General features: G+C 45.7%; 1 protein-coding gene across 1 annotated transcript in view; it reads right to left on the bottom strand.

Annotated features, from left to right (window-relative positions):
- FBXO34 (F-box protein 34) overlaps positions 1–12,512 on the bottom strand; it is a 39,543-nt gene extending 27,031 nt beyond the window's left edge. Inside the window, 1 exon segment of the mRNA XM_039552150.1 lies at positions 12,399–12,512. The gene's annotated coding sequence lies outside the window, so the exon portion shown is untranslated.
- Positions 12,513–12,992: the final 480 nt, after the last annotated feature.

Below are 12,992 nucleotides of genomic sequence, written 5' to 3'. Positions count from 1 at the left end.
TGAGATTCTGGAAGCAACTTTGAGCCAAATGGATTTCAGAGCAAAATAAAACCAGCAGGCTTCATCTCCATGGAGCTCCTGCAACACAACATAGGCTGAGCAAGTCACTCAGGGCAGAGGTCTTTCTTATTAACTACCTAGTAAATTCAGATTAAAGTCAGACAGCTTTTCCCCCTCCCTCATACAAAAATCAGATGCTATCCAGCCTTGAGGAATCAGTCCAGCTTCTGCAATAAGTAAAACCTGCTCACAGCTACATGACACCACACACAATCTGTAGGATTGTGGCCCTTCAGGTACTCATTAAAACCTTTTTCCCTAGAAAAGTCTCCAGTAACAATTTGCCTTCAATTCATTTTCTGCAGTGAAGATGGATGGTAACTCAGTACTGGATATGGAAGCACGTGAGAAGTCCCAGTGCAGCCATCCCAGGTCATGAACACACCGAAGTAAACCCATGGACATGCACCAAGTACCCTCCCGCTCCCATGTGCTGATTCTAACATCAGAGGGGCCATCAAACCTCCAAGCCAAACACCAGAAGGACAGGAAGGAAGCACCAAGGCATACTAGAACCATTAAAAGGCAAACAGAAGCCAGGGAAGAGCCAAGGCTGGGTGTGTGTGATGGTGTTTACAGGTGGAGGACCTTTGCCCACTCGTAGGAAGGAGCTGTGCTTTGCTGATGCTTCCTGACTACCTGGCTGAATCTCCTGTCCATAGTTGAGTCCCTTTTCACCTGGATTACCCTTGGAGCAGCTTGGCCAGCATGAAAGCTATCATAACCCATTTTTTAGCTTCTTTTCCCCCCACAAAGTCGAGCCACCCAGTGTGGGTGGCTTAAAAAGGCAGTGTGGCACTGCCTTGTGCTCCTACACAAGACTCACATCCTAAAACCTTCTCCCAAAGAAACCATGGTAAAGAGCACTGTGGATCAACATCCCCAGCAGGTGGGGGTCAGGCAGCCCTGCCAGGTAACACTCCAGGCTTGAACCTCATTTTTACTCAGGCAATACCCAATCCAACCTGCCAGCCTCCTGTCCCTGCAACATCAGTGGCTAGAAAGGGATGCAGGAGTCTGATCAGCTACAGACTGTCAAGAAAAATGTGTTTTTCCCCAATATGAATAAATAAATACCTCTTTTTAAAAAGAAGGTGATGCAGTTCATCTCATTAAATAAGTCACACGGTTCTTATCAAAGCATGGATCCACTACAGTACACAATGCACAGGTTGGTTTGTAAAGCATGTTTGGGCCTTTCCCTCTGAAAGCCACCCTAAAAATGTAAGACTCAACTACAGGGGCCTTGTACTCTTTGTTCCTTTGAAATTCACCACCAGTTCACCTTATTTATTCCCAGAGCTTAATGCTGCAGTTGGATCTACACAATCAACCCTACCAGCCAAGCTACAACCGACACAACCAAGCCTGAACTTACAAAACTATTAACTTTTACAAAGTGTGTTACATTTTCTTTCCCAAAACGTTTAACCTGCTAACAAATACCTGCCTTAGTGCATTATCATCCTCCCGTTGTCCTGGAGCGAGTTAGCAGGCTTGCAGCAAAACACAGGGAGAGCCAAGCACACTCTGCCTCCCGGCCAAGCAGAGCCTGCAAGAACAGACCCCCTTTGGGGCAGCGACAGTTGAGGTCAATTTAATGGGAAAACAAACTACTTTTCCATTCAAGTCCAAAGCAGAGACAAAGAATTTTATGTGGCTCAGATTGCACAGTCAGCTGTCTTTTTAGGAACAGATCAGATTTAATGGTTCTGTGGCAGTTCAGAAAAAATGAGCCTGAAGAGAGTTTAAGGTTTGGCCAGTACTGCACTGTGCAAAGTCCAGGCACTTGCCTGGGGTGCTCTCATGGCCTTAAGCCGGTACCTCAAAGTCGTCATCATCAACAGCAGCTCCAGTTATTTTATGAGGCCCTGGCACAGGGTGCCCAGAGAAGCTGTGGCTGCCCCATCCCTGGAAATGTCCAAGACTACGTTGGATGGGGCTTGGAGCAACCTGGGATAGTGGAAGGTGCCTCTGCCCATGGCAGGGGGTTGGAAAAAGATGGGTTTGAAGGTCCCTCCCAACCTAAACCATTCTAGGATTTTATGATTTCCCAGGGTTCAGCCTGGAGTACGAATTCATTTTTACCCCATTTCAAAGAAAGGCAAAATCTCTCCAAAGTTCTGCCTGATAATTCTCTTTTGCATCACATGGGTTGCATTTAAACCATTTCTACACCGGAGAACCGAAATGAGGCAATGCTTCAATGTGGCCACTCTCACCACAGGGACTCATATTCTGAAGCAGCAGAGATGTGCTCAGGCTCTTTCACTTGACTATTTCAGGGCCTAATGCAGACTGAGAAGCTAATTAACATGTATTGCTATGGAAAGGAATATAATCCAAACCTTCACTGGTTTATATCTAAACCCTCTGAGACATCTAATGTCAAAGCTAAACAGATCTTCACCTGGCAAACACTTGGAGAGCCTTCAACTGAAGCTTCCAGGTAAGGGAATCCAGTATTTTAGGATATTTTTGCTACATACACTGGGGACATACCTCTAACACAAAGCCCAGAGAATCATCATGACAGCTGCAAAAACAACTTTGTCCTGGCTAACATTCACATAACGAAATTACAGTTTCACTCCAGGGAAAAAGGAAAAAGCACTTAAGTTTTGTTTAGATTGAAGTGCTTCGAGCCACGCCACTTATCTGCTATCAGAGCAGATTGCAGGGCTGCTCCAATGATTATTCGGTAATGAAGTAACTGGAATTGGAAGGTATGCAATTAGTCCTATCTCCTCCTCCTCCGCCACCCCCTATCAAGAAGAAAACCAGCACAGACTTTATCACCTCTCCCTCGAGCTCTGCTACCCTCATCACTTAAAATACCCCCAAAGCAAAGTAGGGCTGTCACTTACAAGCTGCTTACAAGCCTGGCTTGGCCCTGACTGGCAGCAAAGGTGATATTCTCAGCATCTCCCCAGGAGAAAGTTACAGGGTTACCTAATGGGATGCTTTCTCAGGTACCCACACACACATATATATTAAGCTTACCATGCCTGCATTTAGCTATTTTAGTAAAAGCAAACCACTTTTGAGAGGGGTAAAAAAAAAACCTCAGCTGTTCCTAGTAGCTTTAAGTTAAAGCATCTCTCACTAATCCTCCTGGGACGACCACTGGGAAGTGAATATATTAAACTCAGGACACAGGTATCACTTGCTGGCACTCTGGGTAGTTTTACTGACTCCAGCCCAGCTCATTTTACCTGGGTCATTTACCCTTCCTTCCCCTAAAGAGCTGTGTTGTATGTCTGTAAAGTGGTATGTGCAGCTTTCCCACAACTGCAGCTAAGAGATGGAAGATGCAAAAAGGCCCCAGACAGCCCACAGCCAAATGGAAACTCAGTGAATCCCTGATGCCAAACTGCAATTCTGATAAAATACAATCTGACATTTATTCAGACTCAAAAGCTCACTCATCTCCTCCCCTCCATCCCAGCGATACCCATTGGTCTAATTAAAGACAAGGCTTCCCTCAGCATTCTCTACCTCACATCTATCCCAGTAAAGGCTCTATCTGTGACCCAAGGAACACAAGGAGAGCTAGGGGATAGGGGGCATTCTCCAAATCCTTAAAATAAAACAAAAATATAAATATTAAATTTCAAAAACCTTACAACCACTATTAAAGCAACATCAACAAACTTGCTCTGTATAGATCCACTACAGATGCAACAATTCTCACTCAGTGAATTCACCCAAGTGAGTGAATTTCACTCAATTTTTATTTGTTCCTTGACATTTTTCTAGTTCTTCCCAATTTCTTAAAAACATTTTCCCAAAGACAATGGGCCATCCCTGCAGGATGCACTGGTGCCTTCGCTTCCTTGGATTCAGTCAGGTCAGGGACGAAGCCCTGTTAACCTCACAAAATCCATATGCAACACTTTCCTTGCTCCATACATCTACTGATTCAAAAGAGGAAAAAGGGTAAAGAAAACTCTTAAGGCAAGAAGAGTGTGCAGAATGCTGCAGAGACATTTGCTACAAAGGTATGTAAACTACTACTCTTTATCCTACACTTTACCCCATGGCCTCCAGCTGACACATCAGCTGACACCATCTTAACAACCCCATAAGTAGCTAAAGCTGAACAAAGCAATCATTAGGAAAACTGGTTTAGTCCACTGCTGGTGGCATCCCATGTCCTATCCATGGAGGAAGCATGACTCAGACTGCTCGGGGCTCCCATCCACAGCACAGGCTGCAAAGCTGCATTAAAAAGAGAATTCCCAGTAACTTGTACCAAAGTCACGTCTCCAACTCCTTCTGCTGCGAGACCAACTTGAAACGAGTTGGTTTATATTTTAATATGACTACATCTGCAGTCCTACTGCATCTAAAAAAAATCCATAAGCACTTTAAGAGAAACACAGAGACTTTTTTTTTTTCCCCCTTAACACCATGGAAGATGGATTCATTGCCATCAGTAATCCTCCCACAGCCCCAGTTTCAGAAGCGGCAGCAGATTCACAGAGATTTCAGCTGCAAAAACAAGCACTCTTTGCATCACTTCATTCATCTGTTTATTAAGATAAAGTTACCTCATTAAAAAAAAAAAAAAAAAAAACAGTGGTAGAGTGTCATCCCTCTTTAGAGAGGAAATTAAGTGAAAAAATACAAGGAACTAACAGTCTGTCCCACACCTGCTGGCAAGCTCTGGTGCCTTGATGGTTAAATGGAGGTGTATAAACCCATTTTCAGGCAATTTCAAGATTTCCTTAAGGGTGGTGGGGTTTTTTTAGAATTCCCTTACCAAGTGCCTGACACTTGTCTCAAGGTACCATGCCTTGCATGCCCTCACTGTTCAGCTGTGGATCCTCCTCTCCCCAGCACCGGGACATCTGCAGGAGGTCAGGAAGGGAAAGGAATGAGAAAAATCACAGCAGACATGATGGCAAAGCAAGAGCAGCTTTCAGCAGAAGCAAAAGGGGCAGTTTTGCATGTATGTTTACAGGGAGCTTGTCTCAACCTCAGGAGTCAGGGTGGGAGGAAGCAGAGAAGCTCTAAAGACATAAAAACATTAAGAGACCAAACACAAGAGCAAAGGCTTCTTGATGGAGAGGATTTTTAGACTTTGCAATAAAGGTGAAGCTCAGAACAAAGACCTCAATGAAGAGCTTTATAAATGAAAAGACAACTTTGAAGCACGTGAACCATAGAACATAATCCACAGTCCAACACTAGCCACTCTCACTGAGGCACAAGTCCTGCTTGAATCCAGGGTCCAAACTCTTCTTTTAAAATATAGCCTCCAGTATGACACATCTCGGAAAGCCAGACCACAGGCACAAGCCATGAGCTTGTCTTTGAAGTTCAGATACACCAGAAAATTACTTCACCTCCCTAGATGCAGAGGGATAGTGCTGCCTTTGATGCTACTAGAAATTTTGGTCTTAAACTGCCCAAGGACTTCAAATTGCTCTCTGGGCTGCAGCGTGGCAACACCCAAGCCTACACATACACAGGAACATAATTATGCCTGGTCTAGACTTGGGGGGAGGGAGAAAAAAAAAAAAAAAAGAAGTATTTTCAGTGATGTTAGCACACAAAGAAAATAATAGCATATACAAAGAAACCTCTAGGGTGACTTATGAAGAAGATTTTATGCTTGGCTTTCTGCCAATTAGAGAGGAATTAAAGAGTCTGGCAATATAACCCTGTTCATCCCGAGGAAGAAACTGCATTTTTAAGTGGTCAACGGAGCAAGAGGGATGAGAAAAGAGGGACCAAGACTCAGGAGAGCAACTGCACAGAGCAACACAGGAAGTTGCTGATGGTATTGAGACAGAAACTGGGCACGAATAGTTCAAATTTTAAAATTAATCCAGTCTATTGCCTCCAAAAGAAAATCAGCATGTAACAGCTGACTCCAAATGACAGCTTTCCAATAAAGCAGACATTATTTTTTGCTATAAAATTCCAACTGCTTCAATATTTTACAGATGATATGCCTCCACTGACTGCCAACCAGCAAAATCAGTGAAAGGTGGAGGTCACAAAAACAAAAGCAAACCAAGTGGAAAAGGCATGGCTAGACACCTTGGGAAGCTGAAAATTTGTCAAAATACAGCCTTTGAGTAAGAAAGAACATTTAGTAGCTATCTGCAAGGATGAATTTACATCCAAACTCTTTGGAGCTTAAAAATTCACATCATAAGACTAGCTTTTACCAGAATTAGGCCAGACTTGACATGCCCCAGTTTCCCCAAGGTTACTTTTGGAAACGCATCTACTCTTGAAATATTTCAAGTGCTCTTCTCACACTGCAGAAGAGCAACCAAAACCTACCTTCTAATTTTATTTTTTCAGAATTTTTTTTTTTTTTTTTACAAGAACTTAACTTCAACACTTTTTTTATCTGAATGACAGAAGGAATTCTGTGTCACATTGCAGGTTGAAAGTTACTGGAAATGGCAGCAAGCTGCTGTTGCTTATATAAAGTCATTGCAAGGAGAAGGAAAAAGAAGCTACTGAAGCTTTCAAAATCAAACCCCCTAAAACACCAAAACCACAAAATGAACCAGAAGTAGCTTAGGAGTTGCTAGGGATGTTTAAAGTTAATAAAAATTCTAAATTAAATGGCTGCCGCTTAGGTTTGCCAAAAAATTATGCAAATTTCCAATGTTCATACATAGTAATTAGCACAGCAAAAAGCAGGTCCCAAATAAGTGATGAAGTTAGCCTCGCTCTTATTTCTCCAGCAGATGGAATTAGCTATGTGTGAAGCTGGTTTTTTTGCAATTGAAGATTAAACATATTATCCTGAATATCAATTCTGCAAGTACAGCACATTGGATACATGCATTCATGGAAGCAGGAATATGCAAAAGCCAGCCTGAATCCTTCTTTTCCATCATTCTGAACAGGACACTGAAGAGTCTGGGGGAGGGCTTACATATTTAAGACTTCATTTTTCAAACTGATTGCTGACAACTTGGTTGAGACAAGTTATCTCAAAGTACATTTAGAGTTAATAGTCCAGACAGGTTTTTCCAAAGAAAAATGTCTGCCTTGACTAAAAATACATCCTCTTGATGTGTTAATTGACAGATCACAAAAAGTCACCCAAACTGCAAGTCGAAACAACATGTGTAAACAAAGGCTCCTGGCTTTGCCCATTATTTCTCCAAATCCTGGCTCACGGGCTGTATCACATTCTGATACAAATTCACCTTTTCCCTTCCTAGTATGGATCTGCCCCTTATCCCACACTTTAAAAGACACAACCTTCCCCTCAGCCCTGCAGCTCTCCAGCGAGAGCTGAACCTTGTGTGTGCCCTTGACCAAAATACTCCACCTGTGTTCTATATTCTCAATTTAGTTTCTCTCAAATTCTCAAGCCCAGAGCTGCCCCACCACAGCGAGTTCCTCTCAAAGACACTGAAAGACCCAGGAATTTTTGTCTGTTGTCAGAGTGCCTTTTATCTTTCTTAGACCAGCACGAGCCATGCTCATATCAACACATCCATCCAGTTTAGGGGACACCACCCAGGAGCATCTCCCACTGCAGCAGCAGTAGGAGAATCCTGAGAAGGTGCAGGGAAGGCAACCAGAACTGCAGCTACCACACTGATCACAAAGAGAGTGGATAAGCTTCTTCCTAAACACCAGCTCCCAAGCAGAAAACTGGTGAAAGAAGTGAAAACTAACTACAAGTTCTCTTCCTACATGAATATTACTTTCAGGCAGCTCAGAAAAGATAGCTAGAATCTGTGTGTGTGTTACAAAAAGAACCCAAAGCTTACATAATTAAAGGAACACAGGGAGGGGAAGGTAAAGTTTAATGCTAATTCAAAAGTCAAGTAAGTGACACCCTGGATGGAATACTATTAACCAAAATTGTGCAGGATGTACAATGTACAAAGCAGCAGAAACCCTGCCCGCAACAAAATGAGAATTCTCTTACAAAAATACTTCTGTGGCCAAATGAAACACTGAGTTTAAGTAAGAAAGCAAGCACTTACACCTATCATGCTCTCCCCCTCTTCCTTCTCATCTAGGGAGTCTCATTTATCCCAAAGTAATCAAAAGAAAACATTTTGATTTTTAAAGACGGAAAAGCTGAAGAAATTACAGCCCCGTCTGGCATGAACAAATAATATTTCTGAAATCAAAAGAAGATTCTCCAAGTTAGGGGAAGGGCAAAAACAGTCCTGAATAACTTACTTTGCATAGCCCAATTCCTGCCAAAACAGTTCTGTAAATCCCATGGTAGTTCAGATAATTTCCATTCTTAGAGCAAAAAAAAAGCAGCTAGATTGAACATTAGCAACATTAATTGTGTGATATGACCTGAATGATGCAAGAACAAGTAGTTAAGTGAACCACAGCATCTGCTGAATTTTTAATCACTAGTTGGTTTGCTGCAAGGCAGAAGAACACTGTATATCAGCTTCCAAGCACTGCATGGAATGGCACATTAGGACAGCAAGATTTTAACTGGCAGGAATTCTGCCTCCCTGCTACCCAAATGCCATCACTTCGCTGCGAACTGCAGACAGAGCAGCTTCTGAAGCAGGATTATTTTTTAATCGCACTGAAACAAAAACCAGCACTATTTTCTGCACCCCAAGATACCAGTCAACCATTTCTAAATATTTTTTTAAAAGCTGACACTTTATTAACAGCCATTTCTGCATCGCTCTGTAGTGTATTTCTACTCTCCAAACAGCTTTAAGCAGTCATGTGGCTGCCCAGCAGTGACTTGCTACCAAAGAGGTGAACCTGGGATGTGTAGGAAGGTGATCTATGTAAACATTCCTATTAGCCCTGTACTGCAACAGGAGGAGCAGCTGCAACATGTTGGGACACACCTGAGCTATATTTAATCCATCTCTCTCTGACACCCATTGCAATGACGCTGCAGACACCCAAATTTGGGCAGCCAGGTCACAGTACTACTGATGCTCATCCTGTACCTACACCAGCCAGTCCTGCTGTGATTTCTCTGTGTTTGATACCCAAAATAGTTAAATAAACCAACCACCATGCCTACAGTGATAAATACAGCTCCAGTTGTGCTCTAGGCATAAAACTGCAACAGCAGGATTAGCAAGTGATACAGCAGATATTCTGCTTCCACAACAAAGACAAAAAAAAATGAAAAGTTATTTGGGGAATAAACACTAATTCCACAACTACAATGTGAATTCTAAATACAAACCCCACAATTGCAGGGAGAATCTGAACTATGGATAATTATTCTGTTTCATATTTCAGGGGTGAAAAAAGGACATTGAAAAAAAAGGACAACATTCATACATTAAAGAAAGACTGTCACATTGACTAATAGATTCTAGGTTTAATAAGTTAATAGAATCAAAATAGCTTAGAAAACAAAGCCAGTAAAATATGGTACAAATAAAAACAGAGCAGCCACACATACCAAAGCAGCATTCCTGTGCCCTCCTTCCTGCAGAGCTTACAGAGCTGGGAAGAGGATCTCTAACCCACAACTTTCACTAAACCAGTGTTTCCTTCAAAAGCTCAAAACTATGGATAGGAACATCCAGTGATAAATCCAATGACCAAATAATCCACAAGGGACAGAAAATCCCAGCAGATGAGGGCAAGAGAGATGCTTCCCAGGCTATATTAGCTTTCATGATAGGTTTAGGATCAGTCCTGTTTTTCCTTACAGGCTCAACCCTCAGGTCCAAGAAAAGCCACTCTCTCCTCTGAAACCCGGTGTCAAACCTGCAACAGGAATATTGAAATATGCCCTATCTGCTGGGAATACAACAACCTCTGTGTGAGGATTATACCAAAATGCTGGTTTGGTTATGCTACAGGGCACCGAGAAGTGAAAATAACACATTGTGATGAAGGTGTTGACACCTGGAACCTCAGGGAGCGTTATTACCTAGGCAGTGTCCTGCATCCACTACACAGTACTCAACTTCACACCACCCAAACCTAACTTGGCACCTCCACACCCCAAAACCACAGTCCTTCCTGACATGGGAACTACCGACCAGTCTCTGAACACCGTGATAAACACCCACAGCACAAGCTTCAAGACGAGCTTCCAAATTTAAGAGACACAGAAAGATGTTTTATAACCCATAAGTCACTCAGCTGCAGCTTAGCACTTAACAAGCCACTCACAATTCTTCACAATCCTTCTCCAAACGGAGAAAAGATTTTAAAGAGCATTTAGTGCAAGTGAAACATCCCCAGCTTTCTCCTTAGCCCCTGCTCACTCTCCAATTAAATATGAAAGCGACAACTTAGTCATACTGAGCGTGCAGGATGATTTTAAGACAGTGGTATTAAATCAAATCCCACAACTTTTCACACCTATTAAATTATTACTTTGTCATTAGGAGGGGAGATTTTGATAAGTACGATGTAATTAACAGACAGTGCCTTTGTTAGCAGGCCGCTTGTGATGAAGCCCAGGCTCCTTGACATTCCATTTCTTCCCCTCAAAGGCTCTGTGCTACAGAAAATTTATGGGTTTCAGCACGTAAGAGGAGAATTGGGCAGGTTACCTTCAAATTCAGTCAATAAGGCCCTTTCACGCAGGCTGGGGAAAGGCGGATAGCTGCTGGAAAGCAACACAAGGCGCTCCCTTCCCCCTCCCCTCAGGACCCAAAAATGCTGCGTTCAAAACACTCCCATCCCCTGCAGCAAGGGATTAGCCATTTATTAAAAAGGAATCAAAACACTGTAAAAGGCTTCCAGTTAAGATTTCAAGGGGGAAAAAAAAAAACCAAAAAAAACCACCAACATTAACACCAGTAGAACCAGAGTCACATTAGGAATCCATCTGGGCACCAAAGAACAAGCAGCTCAAATGCAAGCAGGATGTCGTTTGTCCCAATGATGCTGATCAAATGGCTCGAAAGGAGGACAGAATTAGATTAATCTTTTTTTTTTTTTAGTCAGTCATTTTGCTGCCTCCACACTGAGCAGTAACAGCATTCACAACCTACAGGCATTTAGACTTTGGACTTTTAAGACAACTACCTATCTCCACGCTTGTTTTTTAGGGGTTTTTTTTGGCTCTTCTCTAGGGGTGACAGACAATTATAATGGCCAATTATGTAAAACCTTTCATCCGAGAAAACACGAAGCACTACGCAAACACTCATTAAGACTCTCGGCTGGAGCCTGCGCCGCACGTTCGCCTGTTCCCCTAGATATCTCCAGCCACCAAAACTGGATGCCGAGCGCTGTGGCACGGCCAGGACAGCGCCCAGCAGGGCAGGGGCAGCCCCTGGAGTACTTACACAGCCTCGCAGGCGGGTTTTACAGCCCGCAACACGCTCCGGGCTGCTGGGGCTGAGCTTTACAGCCCCATCCAAGCCGGTTATTTAAAAACAGAGCAGAGACACACGCGGCTGCTGGGCGTTGCACGAAGCACCTCGCAGGACGAGCCTCAGATCCACTTCTCTGGCTGATCCAAGCAGATTTTTTCCAACTGGGAGCCGCACGGCACAAGTCAATAACCTCGGTTTACTGAAGAAATTAAAAGCTATGCTTATTGTTTCGAGTAAGGCCTTGGAGGAAGTAATTCCGAGAAGAAATCACTTCCACTGTAATTGTACTTTTAACCTTTCCTTAGGTTCTTACGCCATCCCCACGTGAAGGCGTTATTCAAGAATTATCACCATATATAATAACCATTAAAGCCATTTTCAGATCACTGTTTATGTTCAGCGAGTTCACAACCCCTCCCTTCTGAAGGGCTGATCGATGTATAAACCACGGGGGAAGCCGTGCAGAAAACCACGACCAGGAAGTGACCGCAACTCAGGAGACCAAAATTTGGGGGGAAAATACGCGGTTTGGGAGGAGGGTCGCTTTTAAAAGAAGGTCCGCGAAAAGACTGACCCGCAGAAAGCAGGGGGGCTCGGTCCCCCCGGCCACGCGTGGGACGGGCGCGTTACGCAACCGCGGGGGAGCGGGGATGCTCCGCGCCCCGCACGGCGACCGGGCGGTGCGGGGGACACGGCACCGCTCCTGGGCTCCCGCTGCCCGACCCGCCGGGCCGGGAGAGAGCCGCGGGAGGCGCTGCCAGCAGCGCCGGGGAGGGAGCACCACAAAACCCCCGGAGAGGCCGGGAGCGGGGCGCGGGCGCTGGGGGAGCAGCGGAGACAGAATAAAGCAAGAGGATAAAATAAAGCCGAGCGGAGCGGGGGCAGAGCGCGGTGCCCTCGGCGCGGCCCCGTCCTGCGGGCGGGCAGCGGCCCCTCGGCGGCCCGCAGCCGCCATGGCCGGCGGAGCGCGGGCGCTGCGGGAGGGCCCCGCTCGCCGCCCACCTGCCCGCACCGCGCCGAACCCAGCGCCCACCCACCCCTGCCGTGCCCGCGGGAGCCTACCGGGAGCGGGGCCGGAGAACGGGCCGTGGCGGAGCCGCCAGGCTCAGCTCGGCTCGTCTCGGCCGGATCCCCCTGCGCCCGGCGGCGGCGGGAGGAGCCGGGCGGCCGCGCCAATCCGGGGCGGAGCGGGGCGGGACGCGGAGCCGCCGGGGAGGGACGCGGAGCCGCCCCCGCGCCGCGCCAGGCACCGGCCGCCCCGCCGCGCCAGGCACCGGAGGCTCGGGTCGGGGCGCTTCCCGGGCTCCTCGCTCCTAGCAGCTCCCTGGAGATCCAGCGAGTTCCAAGGCAGCCCCCGGCGCTGGGGACCCCGTGATCCCCCGCTCGCCCCGTGTGCCGGGCTTGCAGCTCACCGACGAGGTTTAGCGACCAACGTGGCACTGGAAGCCACGGGGGTGCCAGTTCCCAGCCCGCTGCGTGGCACCGGCAGCTTATCGGTGGATTTAGTCTGGTGATAACAGGCTAAAAATCTATAAGGTCCTCTGCAGAAGGCCAAAAAGTCGTTCGATAAACCTCCTGGCTTTGAAACCTGCTGAACTCCCGACTGCAGGGCCAGAAGAATCACAGAATCAATTAGGTTGGAAACGACCTCTGAGA

The sequence above is a fragment of the Corvus cornix genome, chromosome 5, assembly GCF_000738735.6.
Source record: "Corvus cornix cornix isolate S_Up_H32 chromosome 5, ASM73873v5, whole genome shotgun sequence".
Lineage (NCBI taxonomy): Eukaryota > Metazoa > Chordata > Aves > Passeriformes > Corvidae > Corvus > Corvus cornix.
The sequence above is the reverse complement of the archived record's forward strand: the minus strand, read 5'-3'. Positions and strand labels throughout refer to the sequence as shown.